General features: G+C 39.4%; 1 pseudogene; it reads right to left on the reverse strand.

Annotated features, from left to right (window-relative positions):
* Positions 1 to 5,289: 5,289 nt before the first annotated feature.
* On the reverse strand, positions 5,290 to 6,750 carry LOC142435627 (heat shock cognate 71 kDa protein pseudogene; annotated as a pseudogene).
* Positions 6,751 to 22,706: the final 15,956 nt, after the last annotated feature.

Genomic DNA, 22,706 nt, shown 5'->3' on the forward strand with positions numbered 1-22,706 from the left:
AACTTTCCTTCCATTCCTATCTTTGCTAGTGTCTTAAACAAGAATTGGTGTTGGATGTTGTCGAATGCTTTTTCTGCTTCTATTGATATAATCATGTGATTCTTATACTTTTTCATGTCAATGTGATGAATAATACTAATCGACCCCTAGAAATTTTACTGATGTGGAGGGTACCTGAATATTTGTTGGGTTAATTTCCCAACCCCTTGTACGCAGATATTGTACCAACGAAGCTAGAGTCTTTGATAAATTCTCCTTAGTGGATCCAGTCAGCATAATGTCATCAATATAATGGACCAGTGTGACATTTGTGGAATATACAGGTGGTCAAAGTCCCTTCGGACTAAATTATGGCACAGGGCAGAAGAATTGATGTACCCCTGGGGGAGAGTTGTGGAAGTATATTTTTGCCCCTGCCAGGTGAAGGCAAACTGCTTCTGGTGGTCCTTTGAGACTGGTATGGAGAAGAAGGCATTAGCCAGATCAATAACTGCATATGCCATGTACCAGGAGAAGTATTAATTTGCTCAAGCAATGTAATCACATCTTGGACAGCAGCTGCAATTGGAGTCACTACCTGGTTAAATTTATGATAATCCACTGACATTCTCCAGGATCCATCTGTCTTCTTTACAGGCCAAATTGGTGAATTAAATGGGGATGTAGTAGCAATCACCACCCCTGCATCTTTCAAGTCTTTGATGGTGGCACTGTTCTCTGCAATTCCTCCAGGAATGCGGTACTGCTTTTGGTTTACTATTTTCCTAGGCAATGGCAATTCTAATGGTGTCCATTTGGCCTTTCCTACCATGATAGCCCTTATTCCACACTTTAGGGATCTGATATGGGGGTTCTACCAGTTGCTAAGTATGTCTATTCCAATGATGTATTCTGAAACTGGGGAAATAACCATAGGATGGGTCCGGGGGCCCACTGGACCCACAGTGAAGCGTACTTGAGCTAAAACTTCATTGATAACTTGACCTCCATAAGCCCCCTCTCTGATTGGTGGGCCTTCGAAACACTTTGGGTCTCCTGGAATTAGTGTCAGTTCTGAGCCGGTGTCTAGTAATCCCCGAAAAGTTTGATTATTTCCTTTTCCCCAATGAACAATCACTCTTGTGCAAGACCGCAGGTCCCTTTGGGGAAGGCTAGAAGAAAGACTAACAGTATAAACCTTCAGTGATGTAGCAGGATCCTCCTTACAAGGGACCCGGCCTCCCCTTCATTCAAGGGGTTGTGGGTCTGTAAACTGGCTCAGGTCTGGGAATTGATTGAGCGATCGTGACTGTCTATTCTGCTGTTCACCTAATCTACCATTCTTTTGCCTGCACAGATCACGTAAATATTTAGTAGGCTTCCCATCTATTTCATTCCTAGGGACACCGTGGCTAAGTAGCCAATGCCATAATTCCACACAAGACAGGTTGCTTTGATTATTATTGAAAACTTGTTGCCTATTATCACCACGCCCACCCTGTCTCTGTTGATTCAGTGCTGACACCTGCCCTCTACCATCACGGGAACCAATCAGCCTCACGTGGGCAAATGTTGGAGTTCGCTTAGGGCAGTGACCACTGTTAATCCTGGTGCACCTAGAATAGCAATTACAGGAGTCTTAAGAGATGCTGGGGCCCACTTCACAAACTTGTCCCTTATGGTTGTAGTAAAGCGTATATCTTCAGGACACCCCCTTTTTGGATCTATGGGAATATCTTGATAGATCCATTCTAACATACCAATTTCTCTAAGCTTTTGGGTGCCTTCCTCTACAGTGTACCAAGGTAGGTCAGGTACTTCAAGTTGGTCTAATCTAGGCCATCTGGCAGTCCATGCTTCATTGAACCAACCAAATAATGAATTAGATCCTTTTTTTAGCCTGTCTGCAAGAAACATTGAAAGAAGGGTCTGTGCTTAGGGGTCCCATATCCAGAAACTCAGACCAGTCTAATATTACATTTCGTGCACCAGTATCCCACACCCTTAGGTACCATTCCCAGGGGGTATTCTCCAGGCTTTTGCTTGTACATATTTGAGAACTTGAGCAGGTCTTTATGTATGTAGCGCACTTCTTCTTGGCTAATCCTCTCAACCTCACCTTTAGGAGGTTTCTGAGACTTAATTTTAGTAACAGGTCTAGTGGAAATAATGGGTGGTGAGGGTGTTTCCTGGGTGCTCTCAGCAATATCTTGTGAGGCATCTTCCTCAGGTAATGCTACTGATGCAGCCCCACCTGGCATATCAACTTGAATAGTTTGGCTAATCTTCTCAGGTGTTTCTAAGGGCTCAATATTCTCTTCTTCTGGATCATCAGCCCATATGTTCCCATGCCATGTTTCAGGGTCCCAACGTTTCCCAATTAATGCCCTTACTTTGGTTTCAGACACTACTCTAGATCTGCATTTCAGCTGCTTTTGTAATTCAGCCACTCGTATAATGAGACTCTGGACCTGGTTCTCAGCAATGTCAGCTCTTTTACTAGAGGAGAGAAGGCTCTCCTTTGTAGCACAGATGGAAGTTTTCAAACCTGTTAGTCTGCACCTGAGGTGTGCTTTTGAGGCTCTGAGATCATCCTTCTCCTTAATCATACTTTCCATTTTACTAAGGACCAGCCAACCAGCTTCCCTATACTTGTCATTATCACAAACTCCTGGAAAATATCAAATATACGATTGCCTAGAGCATCTCCTTTATCCAGCACGTCATCTACTTTAGGTGCTACTTTAGGTATTATCTTTGCTATTTCACACCATGGATTAGTACGGGCAGTAGACGTATCCCTGCCAAGACTAAATAGGTTGGAAAACCAATTTAAGAAATCCATATTTATAGTTTATTTCTCTAGAAGCACCCCACTCTCGGTACCAAAATGTATTGGACGGGGTTCTCTAGAGAGAGAAACCAAATTGCTAGTAATTATATATAAATATATTTATAAAGATGGATATATAATTCAAGAAATGAACTATTAAATTATATACAGATAGATAATACAAGAAATTAACAGTTAAATTATAAAGCAGTGAGACACTAGCAGTCCTTCCATTTTGAGAGCTGCCAGTTGCCTGTCCCCTTCTGTAGAGAGAGCTGGGCTATATATACCCAGGCAGCAAACAGCAAGGCAGGTCCCCAACTGTCATCAACTGCCAGTCCCCAGCTCCAAAGATGAACATTCCAATCGTGTGGGCTTAAAGGGACCTCAACTTACAGTGACACAGTCCACAGGCTAGGTATCCCACAGGTAGTGTACCCCTTTAAACTGAGGCACAGAACAACCAAGGTGAGGCTCACCGAGCCATTTATCCCTCTGCCCTTCAGTTAATCCTACTTGTGTTTATTGGCCAGGCTGGCACAATACACTATAGCAGTCCTCATATCTGTTTTAAAAAAAGAATATAGCTACAATTTTTTTGCATATTAATGGAAGTGCATTAATACGAATCTGGACTTAATTATTGTATGTACACTTTCAAAGACACGAACAAATTTTGTGTTTAAATAAATTCTAATTTAAATATTTATTAGAAAGAAAATTAACCTAATGAAAAAAGTGTCAGTAAAGGAATCCACTCACATAATTTCTCTAATACATGCATGTAGCAAGCAAAATTGGAGAATATAAGAACAACTTTAAAAGTCATGGATGAAAGTTTCTTATGTTCTTGGATCAAAACTTTAAAGGGAGATGAAGAGGAGAAAGGGGAGCTGACATCAAGGAGTTCAAGAAGAAAAAAAATTATTGAAACTGATGGTTGCAGCAATTGTATAATACTGCTTGGTGTGATTGAACTATGGATTATTATAATATATGTAAGAGCTTCTAATAAAATTATTTAAAAATTAATTCCTTTTGGAGCACACACAAAAATATATAAAATGCTCCCCCCAAGCCTTATAATAGTTAAATAATTCCTAACTGACCTACAGATATCATACCATGCCAGTCAAATTCCCAGTGAGATGATTTTTATAAATTCTGAAATATACATAAAAATAAAGGAAAAGTAATTATGAAAAGGATACATTTGAAAAGAAGAATACATTTGGACCATGTTCAATATCAGACATATTCAAAATAACACAGGAAAAGTAGTCAAATCAGTGCAGTACTGACAAAAGAATAGTAGTCAAATCAGTAGTACTGACAAAGAAGTAAACATATAGGTCAGTAGAACAGAATAAAGAGTTCAGAATCAGAAAAGGGCAATTTTGAAAAGAAGGTTGAGCTAAATTCAATATCAGAGACACAATCTCAATAAAGATACAATGCAATTTACAGATAAGGTGCTGTATTTTCAGCTAATTCTGATGCAGTAATTAGGTATCTGTATGCAAATAAAACAAAATAGAAACCTTGATCTAATGCTTGATCTTCATCAACAAGTTCTTCAAATCCTGCTCACTTTCAGCAAGCAGTTTGTGTCATCTACATATACCTGATAGTGTTACTAAACCTTGCTCCAATCGTAATGCCACACTCTTCATATAATCTAGTTTCTCTGATGATATATATGTTCAGCATACTGACTGAACAAATATGGTGAGGATTCAACCCTGATGCACATATTTCCAGATTTTAAACCATGATTATGGTTAAAACCTTTTCTCTCTGTACAACTGCCTCTTAATCCATGTACAGAGTCCATATGAGCACAATAAAGTGTTCTGGGACTCCTATTTTTTCTCAAGGTTGTCCATAATTTGTTATAATCCACAGTCAAAGGAACTGCATAGTCAATAAAACACAAGTAAACATCTTTCTGGTATTTCATCCAAGATCCACATAATGTCAGCAATGATTTCATTTGTTCTACATCCTCTTCTGTACCAGGCTGGGAACTCTATGAATTCCCTGCAACTATTGTTGGATGATCTTCAGCAAAATTTTACTTGTATGTGATACCAAGGATATTGTCCTGTAATTTGAACATTCTGATTGGTCATGTTTCCTTTTCTGGAATGGGTACACCATATGTATTTCTTCCAATTGGTTGGCCAAGTACCTGTCTTTCAAGTTTTCTAGCATAGAGAAGTGAGTGCTTTTTTTTTTGCCAATTTAAATACAACTTTACTTTCAAGGCATTGCATTTTCCACTTACAATAACAGTACTAATAAAGTGGAATGTTGACTTGATGTCATTCCCTATGTATACTGTATGGTCAAGTATTGAGAATGGCCAGAAAGTTAGTATAGCAGATTAAGTCTTTACTGCTGGGTCAATGTTCTACAAATTTGGGTCCTTCCATTTTTAAATGTGTAACAATGCTATTTCTATTTTCATTACTCGTTTAATCAATAGCTTCTATGATGGTTCCACATGAAGCACCACCAGAAGGAACTCCACCACCGGGGAAGCCTTCAGCCATCCCTCCAGGCATCCCCCCATCGAATGCCTCCAGCACTCTGGTACAGCTTGGTAATGATGGAGTTGCAGACTTTCTCCAGCTCTTTCTGCTGATGTTCAAAATCCTCTTTCTCTGCAGTCTTATTTTTATCATGCCAGTTGATAATTTCATTACACTTGTCAAGAATCATCTTTGTCTACATCATGTCTCTTCCGTTGCAGCTTTTCATCTTGAACAGATGCTTTCATGTTTCATGTGTAAGATTCAAATGAATTCTTAGAGGACACCATATTCCGCTGCTTTTCATCTTCAGCTTTGTACTTTTCCACTTCCTGGACCATCCGTTCAATATCGTCTTCACTCAGATGACCCTTATCATTGGTGATGGTAATCTTGTTTTCTTTTCCAGTACTCTTATCCACAGCAGATACATTGATAATGCCATTGGCATCAATATCAAAAGTGACTTCAATCTGAGGAACACCACGTGGGGCAGGAGGTATGCAGGTGAGCTCAAATTTTCCAAGCAGGTTATCATCATTGGTCATTGCACGCTCGCCTTCGTAATCCTGAATGAGTACACCAGGCTGGGTATCTTAGTAGGTTGTGAAGGGCTGTGTCTGCTTGGCATGAAGGGTAGTATTGTATTTGATAAGAACAGTCATAACTCCACCAGTGATTTCAATGCCCAGGGAAAGTGGAGTGACATCCAAGAGCATCAGGTCCAGAACATTTTTGGATTTGACTCCAGAGAAGGAGGCTGCTAGAGCAGCTGTGCCACAAACTGCAGCCTCATCAGGGTTCAGTTCCTTCCCATTGAAGAAATCTTGAAGAAGTTTCTTAATTTTAGGAATACAGGTAGAACTGCCCACCAGGACAATGTCATGGATCTGTGACTTGTCAAGCTTGGCATCCCTAAGGGCTTTCTCCACAGAGTCCAGGGTGCCTCAGAACAAGTCAGCATTCAGTTCTTCAAATCTGACATGGGTGATATAGGTATAAAAGTCGATGCGTTCATATAATCAATTTCAATACTGGCCTGGGTGCCAGTGTTCTTGTGTTAAGGGAGGCCTTGAGTAGCAGTCCAAAGTCCATCTGCTATCTTAATACTTATATACATATATGTAAATTGGCCTCTATCCCTTTCATTATAAATTAATATATTTACATATAGACATGCCTATAACTATACCTCTATAAATAGCTTTTGTCTATTTCTTTCCTCTATTTCATTTGATCTTCCTCCCATCCCACTATCATGCTCACCTTTAAGTTGGCTCTCAATATTTCCTCTATAATGCTCTTGATCAATCCTCAACGAGTATTATATACCCTCCTAGCCATCAATTTTAGATCTCTTGTTCCCTTATCTGTTTTTTGGCTCCTCACTCCCTTTATCTCCATGGCCCACCAGGAGCTGTGAGACTGTAACTTTTTATGAGTAGAAAGTCCCATTTTTCTCCCATGGATTGGCTGGTGATTTCAAATTGATGATCATCAAGTTAGCAGCCCAACTCTTAACCATGATGCCACCAGGATTTAATTCATGTTTACCTAGAAATACCTTAATTTCACTGCTGTACTGAGGTACAATTTTGCTGGGTACACAATTGTCTTAACATATATTTCCTTTCATAATTGTTATTCCATTGCCTTCATGATTTTATAATTTCTGTTGTGAATCAACAGTCCTAATGTTCCTTTATTGTAGGCAACTTCTACCCCAGCTCCCTACAAACTTCTGTTAAGAACCCTTTTTGTGTTCTAATGTTTATGTCTCAGTGATTTTTGGGGGGTGACAATTCTGTTTCAACTTTTTGAGCTTTGTCTTGTTTGAGGTACATTTCTCCTTATCTTTTGTGTTAGAGAGGGTTTTTTTAAGAGCTTCAAGACAATTTTTCTCTATTTTTAATTTTTCTTCCTTTTGGAATTCTCCTACAGGTAAGCTATTCTTTTTTTAAAATAGTATTCCATGTGAACCTTAGGATTTTTTTTTCTTCCAAAACGTTCTCCTAGTAGATTAGTACTGAGAGGTTTGTTTTCAAGATCACTATTTCCCAGGTCCACTAATTTCATTCTTATATATTCTTCATCAGGTAACTTCAAATTCCATTTAGTTCTCAGAATAGTATTTTAGTCAGTTAGGCAAGCAACTCTATTAATCATTGACTGCTGTCTTCGAGATGTTATGGTGATGTATTTCTATTAAACTGGTGAATGTATGATGTTGTGTTGTTTGGCTTGTACAACCTAACAAACTAAAAGGTAAAAGTGTACCTGGTCATGTGGAGAGGTACTGTTTCTTGTCAATTTTTACTAGGCAAGATAGAAGAGAACAGTGAGGAGAGAGGAGATAGAATGGGAGAGTGGGAGAGGAAAAATAAAGCAAAAGTTCATGGGAAAAGCAGACGAAAAAATTTTTAATTAAGCAATGAAAAATATTAAAAAGGTAAAAAAATTAAAAACAAGACAAGAGAAAAGGAAAGTGGGGGAAATTAAGTAAACATACATAGGGAGAGAAGAAAATAGTAAAAAAAGAAAAAATTAAGTGGTCAGTTAATTATCTGCAGCAGCTAAATGCCATGATGCCTAAAGGGTGGCCATAAAGGCCAAACAAGTACAGAAGCCCCAAAGAGATCAAAACCCAGCTTCAGGTGGAGAAAGCAGCCATGTACTAAAAAGAGAGTGAGGCTGCTGATTACCTACAAGGAGAGATGAAATCTCTCAATTAGGACAGCAATAATTATCAGCAAAATCCCAAAGGCATGGAAGGGCTCATCATTAAAAAGACCAACTAAGTGGACAAGGAATCTAAGCATTCTAGAAGAAAACAAGAATCAAGAAGCTGAAAGCAAGAGTGCTATATGAAGATGCACCTGGATGGGAAGCCAAAACCCACTGGGCCTAGTAGTAGTAGTAAAATTCAAATGACAATGTGACGCTGTCAGGAAAATGAATTTAGTCACTGCCCCTGATAAAGTAAAGATGGCTGGGGGTTGAGGAAATTCCGGGACTAGTCCACTGTAGCCTCCCAGAACTAGAAGCCCCTATGACCCAAGCATCTTCATCTTTTCATCTTGGTACTGAAAATGTTTTGTATTTTATGTGTGTGGGGGGGGGGGAGGGGGGGAAGAGAAGGTAAGGGATGGGAATGGTGAATTGTCTTCTACATGGAAAGATTGAGGAAAGCATTGCTATGTAGCTATTTGAATTTTTTTTTGTAGGTGGGGGGTTTCAGAGTCTGGGGAACTGGGGTCATACTAGGTTGTGTCTGAAGAACTTATTTGTTGGGAGATTGCAAGTGAGTTAGCTGTTCCAGGGGCACTGATGCGATTGTGACAGGTAGTCCCATACTGTGTGACCTGGGTGCTTACCCTTGAAAGTGATGTCTTCTTAGGCCTGACAGTCCCACCTCATCAGTAGCTAGAGTCCTGCCAGGTCTGTCTCATACTCTGCCCTGCACCTTGTGCACTAGTAAGGGCTCATTTCTAACTTGATCCCTCAAATCATTCAAGAAAATTGTTTATTGTGCATCACCCAATTAAGACAACTCCACAAATGTAACTTGTATATCTGGCAGATTAAATTTGATATTATCATTAAAATTATTAATAAAAAATAAGCAAAGAAGGGAAGAATAAAAAGAAAAAGGGGAAATAAAAAAATATAAGAAACAAGAAAACTGAGGTGGACAAAGCAACTGGATACCACAATTCTACTAGGCAAAAACCACATGGGACAGATGGTGATAATGGTTGAAAGTAGTAAACCTGGCCCTAGATGGAGTGAGTACTTGGTATCCAACATGTTCTCAGAGTTAAGGGCACCTCAACTGCAAGTAGTTCATCCCAGCTCAAATAGTACCTGAGAGTATGTTGCTTGTTCTTGGAAGCTATTTTTAAGGTCTAGAAGATAAATGGAGGACAGATTTTATTGAATGAGTTGTTGCCTATTGATGGATGGCTAGAAACTCAGCACTGTGTCCTAAAGGAGATGAGCCTCGAGAGATGAGAATTGTGAACCCAGTGACTAATCCATGAGGTATGGTTCTGATTTCAGACAGAGCAAGGACTGTCAAATGTCTTGGAAGGAATAAAGCCAGAATTCTCCTAAGGAGCAAGGGTAGCAAAACTTCATCTCACGTACTTTGGAAATGTTGTCAGGTAAGACCTACACTAGAGAAGGACATCATGGTTGGTAAAGTGGAAGGGAGGTGGAAAAGAAGTCCATCAATTAAATGGATGGACACTGGCTGCATCAATCGGTTCAGGCATAGGAACAATTGTGAGAATGCCATTGGAGCATGTAATGTTTATTTTTGTTGTACATAGGGTCACTATGACTTGGAGGAACTCATGGCAGCTAACAAATCTGTGTGTACATGTATGATGGTGTGAGTATAGCATGTGATGTCATCAGAAAGTGGGTGAAAGTGGGGGATATCGGGATTATACGCTCCCTATAAAAGCTCAAGATGGCTGTGCTGCATGAGGCCTACCAACTATTAATCAATCTGACTCCAATAGCTCACTGATTTTGTTCAGCTTTCCTCCTACTTGATATTCAATCCACTTCCCTATGCTTTTTTTTGAGTTTGGTTTCCAAGATTATCTTGTATTTGGTCTAATATGTTTCAGAACTTATGTATAGTATGTCTGCCATTAATTCTCATCTTGTTAACCTAACATTTTGTTGGTTTTCATTGAGTCAATACTGACTTTTGAGGACCACATAAATTACACAGCAGAATGCAAGCATGATGACCAAACCTTTCTTTTACAATCCAATCTAAGTCCATATGCTTTTTGTATATATAATTTTTATATGAAATAAAAATAATTTCTTTCCCATAGGCAAGAACTGTGAACTCAAGGTTCTTATATTTAAGGATTCCATCTTCACAAACTAAGTAACCTCTAGCCATGGACTTAGTGACACAACATGAAATTGGTTGAAAAAGGTCCAATCCTTAACTGCTTGTTTGAAAATTTGTGTGCGCACAAACTGCTTGTTTGTCCATTTGTGTGTGCACTCTAAGTATTAATAAATTGTGTTTTTGAGGTGCCATTGATTCAGTTCTGACCTGTAGTGACTCAATACACAATCCAATGAAACACTACTTGGCGTTGCATCATTTTCACAATTGTTCCTTTGTTTGAGTCTACTGTGGCAGCCATTGTGTCAGTTCATCTCGAGGACCTTCCTCCTTTACAGTGACCTACTTTATCAAATGTGGTGTCATTCTCCAGGACTCGTTCTTTTGTGTAAGGGAAGTCTCACCACCCTTGCCTCTAAGGTGAAAACTGCCAATACTTCTTTGAAGACAAATGTGTCCTTTTGGCAGTCTATGGAATTTTTAATATGCTTAACAACTAATTCAAATGCAATTAATTATTTTTATCTTTATTAAATGCATACAAGGCAATGGAAAATTTCATGGCTTGAAAACTGTAGCAGATTTACCCAATGCAGCACATTTTTTGATCTCTTGAGTGTTGCTCCTATGAGCTATGATTGTAGATCTAACCAAGAAAATGTTCTTGATGTCAATCGTTTCTTTATTCTTCAGGACTTATTTGTCCCAAAGATGTGAGATTTATTGTCTTCTTCACATTGAGTTGTCATCCATAGATAAAACTGAAAGCCTAGGTTTTCATAGCAAGTGTTCTAAACCTTCCTCATTTTCAGCAAGCAAAGTTGCGTAACCTATCTTTGGTAATAAGACTCACCCCCCCCCCTTTTGATGTCACATTTTTCTTTATATAAGCCAGCTTCTCTGATTAATTTCTCAGCATACAGAAACAGTACAGTGAGAAGGTATCATGCTCATGCACACCTTTACTGATTTGCAATCATGCAGTATGTCCTTGTCCTGGTTGCACCTCTTAGTCTATCTACAAGTTCAGCCTGAGCACAAATCTTTTGGAATTCCCGTTTTTCTTGAGGTTGTTTAGTTTTCTTATGAACTACATAGTCAAGTGCCTTGGTATAGTCAATGGATCCACTTGACATCAGCAATATCCATTGTATCAAGTCTTTTCTGAATCCACATTGAACCTCTGGTAGCTGTCAATATACTGCTTCAACTTTAGCTGGATCATCTTCAGCAACATTTTACTTGCATGTGCAATCAATACTAGTCCATAATTTAAGAATTCTGTTGTGATACCTTTATTTGAATGGGTAAAAATATGGATCTCTTCCTGTTTCCTGACCAAGGAGCTGTCTTCCAAACTTCTTGGCATAGAGGAATTAGTGCTTCCAGTGCTTTATCAACTTATCAATTTCTGGGGCTTTGTTTTTGGCTAGTAGTTCAATGTAGCTTGAACTGCTTCTTAGTACCATTGGTTGATTATCATTCTATTCTGTCTGAAATGGTTGAAATGGTGACTAGTTCTTTCGGTTACAGTGTCTATACTTTTCCCATCTTCTTTTCATGGTTCCCACATCATTCAATATTTTACCCATAGAATCTTTCAATATTGCACTCAAGGCTTGACTTTTCTTGAATTTTTTCAATTTAAGATACACTGAGTATTTTCTTCCTTTTGGGACTCCTAAGTCTAAGTCTTTGCACATTATATTGCAGTATTTTACTGTCTTCTTGAGCCACCTGTTTGCAATTTCTATTGTTTTCCATTTGATTTAGCTACTCTACAATCTAAGAGCACGTTTCAGAATCTCTTCTGAATCCAGTTTGATCTTTTCTTTCTCTCATGTCTTCTTAATGACCTTTTGTGTTCTTCATGAATGATGGTCTTAATGTCCTCCCATAGTTTATCAAGTATTCTGTCATTAGTTCAGTACGTCAAATCTGTTTTTGAAACTCAGGTGGGATAGAGCTAAGGCCACCCCTAACCTTCTTTGTGGACTTGTTTTTTAACTTTCTGTAAATTTAACCTGAAACTTATGAGCCAATTTATGGTGTCACAGACAGTCCCTGATCTGATTCAAGCTGTTGATTATTGGGGGGATAGAGGGGGCGGGTGAGTGGGAGATAATGGCAAAGAGGGTGGGGAAAGCAGGGCATTAATCCACCCATGGGAAGAGTATTGTTTGTCTCCATAGAATTGGGAGTCTGCATGTAGACCGCATCATGGTGCACCAAACCTTGAGGACGACTTAACTATGTGCAGGAATGCATGAAAAAGATTGGGCTGCAGGGCAAGCCCCAATCAGAGGCAAACTGAACCCCTCCATAGAGCTATATGCTACAGAAAACAACACTAAACCTACAGGTTAGGGAGAGGGGCTGGTCTGCCATATCCACATGAAAGTAAACCAAGAAAATGAAAAATCTAGACCCCATATGAGCACACCAAGCCTGGAGGATGACATCCCTGCATGGAGCTGCTAAGGCACAGAGAGGACTGCAGAGCTGAGAACAGGGCCAATGTCCCCTCAGTGGAGCACACTGCAACAGAAGACAATACTGGGGACACATACTGGGATTGTTAGTCCAGTCAAACCAAGTAGGCAACATAACAGAACAGCAATGGGAACAAAGACAAAAAATGCCTAAAAAGACTTCAGGTTAGGATGGGCAGCTCACGGAACTTCCCCAGGACCAGTGAGGAGACAGTCATAAAGGTCAGTGGATAGACCTGGAATTAAGTTTTCTTTTTTTCAGTCCTTGTTTGGTCTCTGCTATTGTTGGGTTGCTTACTTAAATATAATAGGCATGGGAAGTAAGTTCCAGGGGAAAGCAAAAGGTTCCACCGGGACTAGGGTAAGGAGATGGGGGAAGGGAACAGTGAGTAAAGTACACCATAGACAGGGAACTTGGGAATTAAAATCAACAACAAGGAAGATGTAGTGATCATGGGGATGTTGGAGCAACAGCAATCTAGCTGAGAGGAACTACTAAGGGGAAACATGATGGTGGGACAGGAAGAAGTAAAAGGAAAAAGAGGAAAGATCTAGGAAACAAGGCTATGGATAGAGGTATAAACATAGGTGTGGGCATATGTAAATACATTAACTCATAAAAATAGAGCTATGGACCATGCCCATACATTTATATGGCAATACACTGAGGTGGATGGATTTTGGACCTCTGCTTATGCCTCTCCCACCCCCTCCTTTTGCAAGAACACTTTGTTCTAACAACTTAGCATTCTGTGATGCTCATCCTCGGGGCACAATCACTGAAGACAAAAATGGGTCCATAAGCAAATGTGGTGAATTGGAGGATACCCGGCAATCAAAAGATATAGCATCTAAGGTCTGAAGGCTTTAAGTTAAACAAGTGGACATCTAGCAGAGAAGCAACAAGCCTACATGGAAGCAGCACACTAGTCTGTGTGATCATGAGGTGCCACCAGGACCAGGTAACTGGCATTAAAAGACCTGAAACAAACAAAAATGACATACTGTTGAGAACAAGGCAGATTGGAGCAGAGATCCAAAGCCCATCTGTAGACAATGGGACATTGCCTCACAGAGGGGTCACAGGGAAGGGATGAGTCAATCAGGATGCAGTAAAGCACTAATGAAACACAGAATAATCCTCTGGTTCCTTGAGGTTTCCTCACCTCCCACTATTAGGACCCCAGTCCTGTATTTCACTGTTGGCTAGACTGGAGCACGGCTACAGATAAAACATAAGAGCTTACAACACATGGCATCTAGGAACAGGAATAGGGTTAGCAATACTAGGAGGACATGGGGGAGGTGGGAGAGGAAGGGAAAAAAAGAGAACCGATTGTGATGATCAACACATAACTGCACCTCCCCTCTGGTCCAGGGATATGAACAACAACTGTGGGGGGAGACAGCAGTCGGTGTCAGATATGAAAATAATTTGTAATTTATCAAGAGGCCACGAGGGGGTGGGGGAGGAGCTAACACCAAGGGCTCAACAATGTCTAAAAATAATGGCAATATATGTACAAATTGCTTGATACAATTGATGCATGCATTATCACAGGAGCCCTTAATAAAATGTTTTTTAAAAATCTACTACTGAGCTTCTCCATAATATTTCCTCAAGATGTAACCAATTTTATTCACATGTATTCCATCTGGAGAAGTAGATATATATAATTGCTGTTTGTGTTGAAAGAGGTATGAATAGGTTGATGATGAAGTCTTTGGTTTTGTAGAATCCCATCATGCAATCTCCAGATTTATGTCTATCAGCAAGACCATACTTTTCAACTACTGTTCCTTCCTCTTTGGTTTCAACTACTGCATTCCAGTTGCCAATAATTATCAATGCATCTTAATTGCATATATGATCAATTTTCACAGGTAGTTGGTGAAATCCTTCAATTTCTTTATCACTAATTTTCATGGTTGGAATATACATTCAAATAATAGCTCTATTAATTGGACTTCCTTTAAAGTGGATATACTTTTACCAGACAGCAATGCTTCTTTTGACAATGAATACAATGTCATTCCTTTTAATTGTGTCATTCAGTGTAGTAAACACTATGATTTTCTGATTCAAAATGGCTAATCTCAGACTATTTTAGCGCACTCATGTTTAGGATATTGATCTTTATGCATTTCACTTCATTTTTTATGATTTCCATGTACTTTGTACATTTTACATGCTGATCAATGGATTTTTGCAGCTGCTGCTTCTTACTTTTTTCCTCACAGTTTTGCTACTTCTTTATTTTGAGAAAGCAGCTCCTTTTAAGTCTTTTTTTTAAAAAAATGTAAAACTGATGGTTTCCTTTGTTAATCATAACCCAATTCACAATGAAAAGTGAAACATAAATAAGTACATTTCCATGGTGGGTTGACCAAAAATTCAAAGAAAAGACAATTCCACTCAAACTGTTCCAGAACATTGAAAAAACTGAATACTTCTGATCTCCTTTGATGAAGGAAGCATAATTCTTCTATCAAAGCCAGCACTGGCCTAACTAAAAAAAAGATCATTATACTTTGTGAACATAAATGCAAAAATTATAACAAAATTCTAGTCAACATCCAATATTTCCCAACAAATCATGACCAAGTTAGATTCATACCAGGTTTGCAAGAATTATTCAACATTAGAGAAACCATGAAAGCAATCCACCACATAAATACAACAAAAATAACCACGTGATCAGATGAATCATCAATATAGAACAGGCATTTGACAAAATCCAAAACCTATTCTTGATTAAAACACTCCAAGTAGGTGAACAAGCGGCCATCTAGCTCAGAAGCAAAAAAGCCCACATGGAAGAAGCACACCAGCCAGTGCAATCACGAGGTGCCAAGGGACCAGGTATAAGGCATCATGCAAAAAAAAAAAGATATATGTGTGTGTATGTATGTGTATATATATATATATATATATATATATATATATATATATATATACACACACACCATATTAAATGAAGGGGGAAGTGCAGAGTGGAGACCCAAGGCCCAAGTGTCGACCAATGAAGATCCCCTCATAGAGGGGTTTAGGAGAGGAGATGGGTTAATTAGGGTGCGAGGTAGTACTGATGAAGAACACAGCTTTCCCCCAGATCCTGGATGCTTCCTCCCCCAAACTACCATGATCCGAATTCTACCTTGCAGGGCTGGATAGGGCAGAGGCTGTACACTGGTACATATGAGGGCTGGAGACACAGGGAATCCAGGGTGGATGATACCTTCAGGACCAAGTGTGTGAGGGGTGATGCTGGGAGAGTGGAGGGTGAGTGGGTTGGAAAGGGGGAACTGATTACAAGGATCCACATGTGACCTCTTCCCTGCGAGAGGGATGGCAGAGAAGGGGGGGGAGGGGAGACTCCGGATAGGGCAAGATATGACAAAATAACGATGTATAAATTACCAAGGGCACATGAGGGAGGGGGGAGAGAGGAGGGAGGGGAAAAAAAAAGAGGACCTGATGCAAAGGGCTTAAGTGGAGAGTAAATGCTTTGAGAATGATTGGGGCAGGGAATGTATGGATGTGCTTTATACAATTGATGTATGTATATGTATGGATTGTGATAAGAGTTGTATGAGTCCCTAATAAAATGTAAAAAAAGAAAAACAAAAAAACACTCCAAGTAAATGAGAATAGAAAGAAAAAAATCTCATATAGTTAAAGGAAGATATACAAAACCAACAAAAAAGAAAATAAAAGTAATCCTATTTTGGCAAAGAATATGTAAAAAAAACATCTCTTTTTTAAAGAGATTATTTCATCTTACACATGGAAAAGCCCAGAGAATCCACAAGAAACTGTATGGACTTAATTATTAAGAAGGATCCACTAAAGTTGCAGAGTAGAACACCTGCATGCAAAATCAAGTTGATTCCTTTATGCTCACAAAGAAAACTCTTAACTAGAAATAAGGAGGAAAAAAACCCAACACTTACAATAACCACATGATGGGTAATGTGCTTTGGAATGAATAGGATCAGAGATTCAAAAGACCTATACAAATAAAACCACAAAACACTACAAAAAGCCAATCTCTTGAGTTTATGACACAATGGCCCCACCCCATGGCACTATCTGCAACATGGTCTGCTTCCATTCACTATGCCTTCTGTACTGACAATGTTTTCATGTTAGACTTATGGTTTTCAGTGGCTACTTCTGTCTGAGATCTCTGCTGAAATCTGTTCATTATATCACTGTTCTTTTGAAATACCAGTGAGTTTCCAGCATTACAGCGATACACTTGGCCAAATGGTGGACTAATAAAAACAAAACTGACACTTGCAGAAACTGAGAAATTATATACACAGTTTTACAAAACAGATGGCAATAATTTAAAGGAAGTCTGAATGCTGACCAAAGAATAATAGTTATGAATGGAGCTGCATTAGTCTGGGTTCACTGGAAAAACAAATTAATAGACACTCACATTTGTCTAAGAAGTTTATATCAAAGAGTAATCATATAGTCAGAAAACATCTCAGCCCAGTACAGATCAAGTCCATAAGTCTGATATTGGCCTATATGTTCAATACCAGTCTATAAATTATTCAAACTCATGCAACACATGTAATGGTGCCAAATGCAGGGTGAAATCACAGGCCAGCAGGTGGAAAATCTTATGGATCCAGTAGCTGGCATGGGTCTCCCCATGCTCCTCCAGCTCCAGGGTTCTGGATCCATCAGCATTGTTCCATGTGGCTGGCAACCAGAGTATCTCACAGGGAAAGTGTATGTGTCCCAGAATCCTCAGAAAGCCATGCCCACTCAATGGCCTTTGGCTGTGACATGATTGTCAGGCTAGGACCCCACAGATTATGGAACTTCCACAGGATTCAATAAATTAGAGGAAATCAGGAAGGAAGGAGAAATTGTCCATTTGAGTGAAGAATCCCATGGATTTACTTGTTTATATCCCTAAATGGGCAACCACTACATCAGTATCATTCAAATTTCTGTAGCAAAAAGTTACAATGAAGATCAGGTGGTAAAGCTGTCTGAGCCTTAGGAATGTCACTTGTAGGATCAGCAGCATGTACTTCAACACTACTATTAGGTGGACTACCTGTCAACAAGCACTAAAATTAGAATTATAGTATACATACATATTACATTTGTCATTAATCAAGTATCTAGTTCAAAATATGGTAATACTTTTGCCATTTTTCTTCGTAGTGTTGGAGATTGCCTTGTTTTTCCTTCTGCTCTCAATTTAACTGTTAGTATAGTTTTTTTTTTAAGTATTTGAAATTTCCCCTCTTAAAAGGCTTATATTGACCATAGTCTGGTGGACTTAATATGAATTCCTTATATGTTTTCTGAGGGTGCCACTTATAATTGGGAAAAGTTTTCTTCTTTAGTTTTATTTTGCAGCCCTAGGTATTTCTTCAAGTGGATAGATTTTGTCATCTGCTAAAAGAGTTAATAGGAACTTCACAGGCAAAACATGGTCCTTGCCATATAGATTCAGGGAAACAAGTTATTCTCAAACTAGCAGGCCTTCTGATACTTTGTCACAATATTAAGAACATTTGTATTCCCTATCCAATACTTCTCAGCACCTCAGGGTCACAGCTTACCTTTGTACAAATAAGTTTTCTCAATCTCCAGGGAACCCACATTATACTTAATTATGGTCTTGTGAAACCCATGTTCTCTAGTCTTGAGATGATAATAAAAATCTTGAATGAACATTCCGGAGCCAGGGTATAGCACACTACCAAAAACTATTCGCAAATACTCCCTTTTTCAATCTTAGTTTTTGCATCTACACATAAAGATTGACCATATAAGCACTTTTCAGTTTACTTTTAAAACTGTATCATTGTGTTGTAACATGCTTTGGAATTAAATTGAAATGTCTTGACTTTACATCTCGGAAACAAAGGCGTTAGAACTACCTGAGAAAGCAAAATTGGTACTTAACACAAGAAAAGGATCTAAAATCACCTTTGAAGTATTACAGGATTAAGTGGGAAATAAATTTTTACACACACACACACACACACACAGAGTCTTAAAAGCAGATACCAGACTATAAGACGTCAGCCGTTAGAGGAAACAATTTACCTCAAGGAGATACACTAAAGAAAAGGAGAAAACATTAAACAAACATATATAAGTACTCGGGGAAGGAATCTGAGCGAAAGAAACATCTTATCCCAAAATATTTTGTGTAATACAAGAGATCTCCTTTGTAATTATATCACTGAAATTAAGGACCTAGCATTCTGAAAATAGACTTAGTAATACATCAAGACTTCTGGGTATATGGCTGAGTTAGCAGATATACCACTCAGACTTTCTGCAACAAAGACATGAAAAATGAAATGAAGTACATATAAATGATAATCCTGGAATCCTAATTCAGGAATACCAAGCTTCACAAACATGGGCATAGAAACAGATAGCACTAGCCTGAAGCAGTACAGTTATTCTGAACTTTTAAAAGTAGTTTTAAATCAGGACAGCAAGCTCATATTCCATCCCGTGCCACACAAGGATTCAACACTGATAACTAATAACTAGAAAATGAGATATATCAGTGAATCTTACACTATACAGCCACACCCACATATCTTGCTGGTCATCTACTAGGAGACCACCATCACCTGCTCCACCACCATCTGACAAACAATAGACGGTGGTCAACATTAAGCAGAACCATCCTCAAATGTTACACAGGGACACCTGAGCACACAGTGCCATCCTGTATCATATCTTCCATGCATATGAACAAGCAAGATGAAATGGAAATGATTGACTAAAATAGATACCTAGAAAACTTATTAAGAAATTGCATTAGAGGTCCGGGAAGATGGCCGACGGGGGGCACCCGCATACTCTGAGAGCTCCTCCAAACAAAGCGGGTTTGGTGACCAGGTAGCTGAATAGTAGGAGTCTGGTGAGTGAAATATCCCCCTGAGACAGCACCCCAGTCCCACCCCTTTCTTTTACTTTCTGCGCTGTATTCTCTCTCCTTCCTTCCTACTTTTTCATTAATGCTTGTACTTCTCTTCTGCCCCTTTTCTATAGATTCTCCTTCTCTCTCTTTTCTTTCTTCTCCTCCCACCTCTACTAGTATCACAGCTTGTCCCTCTTCTATTATAGATTCTCTTACATCTCCCTCCAATTTTTTCTTCCTGCCCAATATTCTGTTACAAAGTATTTTTATATCATTAACCTTTTAAATCCTTTTTATTACTAATCCCAATCTTCATAAAGGGGGTCACTAAGGGTACCTTGTCACACCTGGTCAAATCAGCCTGAGGGCACGCACTGAGGCCCCAGCCCCCACTCCAGCTGCTGAAACATCTCCGCGCGGCAGGTCACCAACCGGACAGGGAACTCGGTCTACAAAGCAGTCTGACCCACCCTTACAGTAGGTCATAGGCAATCGCCTGACAGAATCCTTAACAACAACATAGATAAGGTTACTCCTGTCTCCCAGAAGCATGGGGCCTATGAAAGGATCAAGGAAAAATCAACAGACCACATCACTCCCAACAAAAAAAAAATCAGAGAAACGAGGCACTTTAACAGACCTAATGTCACTCATAGAAGAAACAGACATAGATCAGCCACAAAAGGAAATCTTCAGAACTCTGCTTGCAGTAATACAGGAGCTAAGAGAAGCAAACCAGAATAAGGATGCAACGATACAGGGGATGAAATGCACAATAGAGGGGATGAATGTTACCCACGATAAGGAACTGCAGAAACTAACAGAGGAGGTAGCAGAGGCCACACCAAAGGTCACAGAAGCTACATCTAGGCTTGAGGAGGCTGAGAACCGTATCAGTGAACTCGAGGACGCTCAAACCAAACGAAGCAAGCGAGAAAAACTATCAGATAGGAAAATTAAAGAAACAGAAGACAGCCTGAGATCAATGACAGATGCTATGAAGAGGAATAATATTCGAATAATCGGTCTACCGGAACACAACATAACACACAAATCGACAGCCAAGATAGCAAAGGTATTTCTGGAAGAAAATTTTCCCAACCTAACAAAGGAGAATCCGACTCTCATACAGGAAGTAGAGAGGACGCTGGCTAAGCTAAACACCAAGAAGAACACGCAAAGACATATAATTGTAAAAATATCCAACTTAGAGGAAAAAGAAAATTTTATGAGCAGCAAGAGAAAGGAAGACAGTCACATACAAAGGAGCGCAGGTAAGAATACGCTCAGACTTATCAGCAGAATCCATGAAGAGGAGGAGAGAATGGAGCAACATCTTCCAAAAACTGAAAGATAAAAATGCCTCCCCCAATTCCTACACCCTGCCAAGTTATCCATTAAGATAGAGGGTAAGATAAGGGTCTTCCAGGACAAGGAAGAACTCAAAAAATATGCTGCAAGTCACCCGACACTGCAGAACATACTGGCTGACTCACTATGGCCAGAAGTTCAAGCTCCAACTAGAACCATCAGGAGACCACCATATAGCCCATCTTCATCTAGAAGCGAACATGCCAGCAACATGTACCAGGACAACAGGGTCTCAGATGGAAAAGAGGACAGGATAGAAACCCTCCACTCAAACGCAGTACACTGATATGAAGGAAGATAGGTAAAGACCCAAAACACAAAACAGAATATGGCAACCATGAAGCCAGAGATAGTAATAATCACGCTGAATACAAATGGGCTCAATTCATACATTAAAAGAAAGAGGCTGGAGGACTGGATTAGAAAACATAACCCATCAATCTGCTGCCTGCAAGAGACACACCTTAAGCGAGCAGACAAGCGTATGCTAAGAATAAAGGGCTGGCAGAAAGTTTACCAAGCAAATGGTAACTCCAAGAAGGCAGAAGTGGCTATCTTAATCTCCGACAAAATGGATTTCAAGGTCCAAAACATAAAAAGAGACAGAGGGACACTACATAATGCTCAAAGGCTCAGTAAACCAGGAAGACAGCATACTGAATATTTATGCACCTAATAATGGCGTGGCAAATTTCGTCAAACAAACTATTAAAAAATGACAGAAGAAATCACGGAAACAACAATAATAGTGGGGGACTTCAACACTCCACTATCAGAGAAAGACAGGTCACAGGGAAAGAAGCTCAACAAAGAGGCCAGAGAGATAAACAATGTAATTAGGCAACAGGGCCTGATAGACATCTATAGAGCCTTTCATCCAAAAGCAAAAGGTTTCACATTCTTCTCCTATCCACACGGATATTTTCAAGAATAGATCACATGCTGGGACACAAGGCCAGCCTGAGTAAATTCAAACACATAGATATTATCCAGACGTCTTTCTCAGACCACCATGCCATAAAGCTGGAGATTAATAAGAGGGCACCCAGAAAAGCAAGGGCAACCAATTGGAGAATAAACAACGATCTCCTGCGACATGAATGGGTTAAGGTCCAGATCAGAGAGGACATTAGGAAGTTTCTAGAAATCAATGAGAACGAGCATACAACATATCAAAACTTATGGGACACTGCAAAGGCAGTTATCAGAGGTAGCTTGATATCATTGAATGCATAAATGAAAAAAGAAGAAAGGCGTATGACAGATATGTTAACACAAAACCTCTAACAACTAGAACAGAGTCAACAGAACTACCCCTCCAATAGCAAGAGAAAAGAAATAATAAAAATCAGGGCGGAGTTAAACCAGTGGGAAGACAAAAGAACAATGCAAAGGATTAACGCAACTAGAAGCTGGTTTTATGAATGAATTAATAAAATTGACACTCCTCTGGCAAAGCTTACCAAAGATAGAAAGGAGCAAACATCAGTAGCCAGGATGAGGGATGAATCAGGGGCAATAACAACAGACCCCAATGAGATAAAAAGGATAATCACAAAGTACTATGAAGGTTTGTATTCTAATGAATTCAGAAACCTGGAAGACATGGATAAATATTTAGAAAAACAATCTCTCCCTAGATTATCTGAGACAGAGGTCAAGAACCTCAACAAGCCCATAGTGAAGGAAGAAATAGAG

Source organism: Tenrec ecaudatus, chromosome Y (genome assembly GCF_050624435.1).
Source record: "Tenrec ecaudatus isolate mTenEca1 chromosome Y, mTenEca1.hap1, whole genome shotgun sequence".
NCBI lineage: Eukaryota > Metazoa > Chordata > Mammalia > Afrosoricida > Tenrecidae > Tenrec > Tenrec ecaudatus.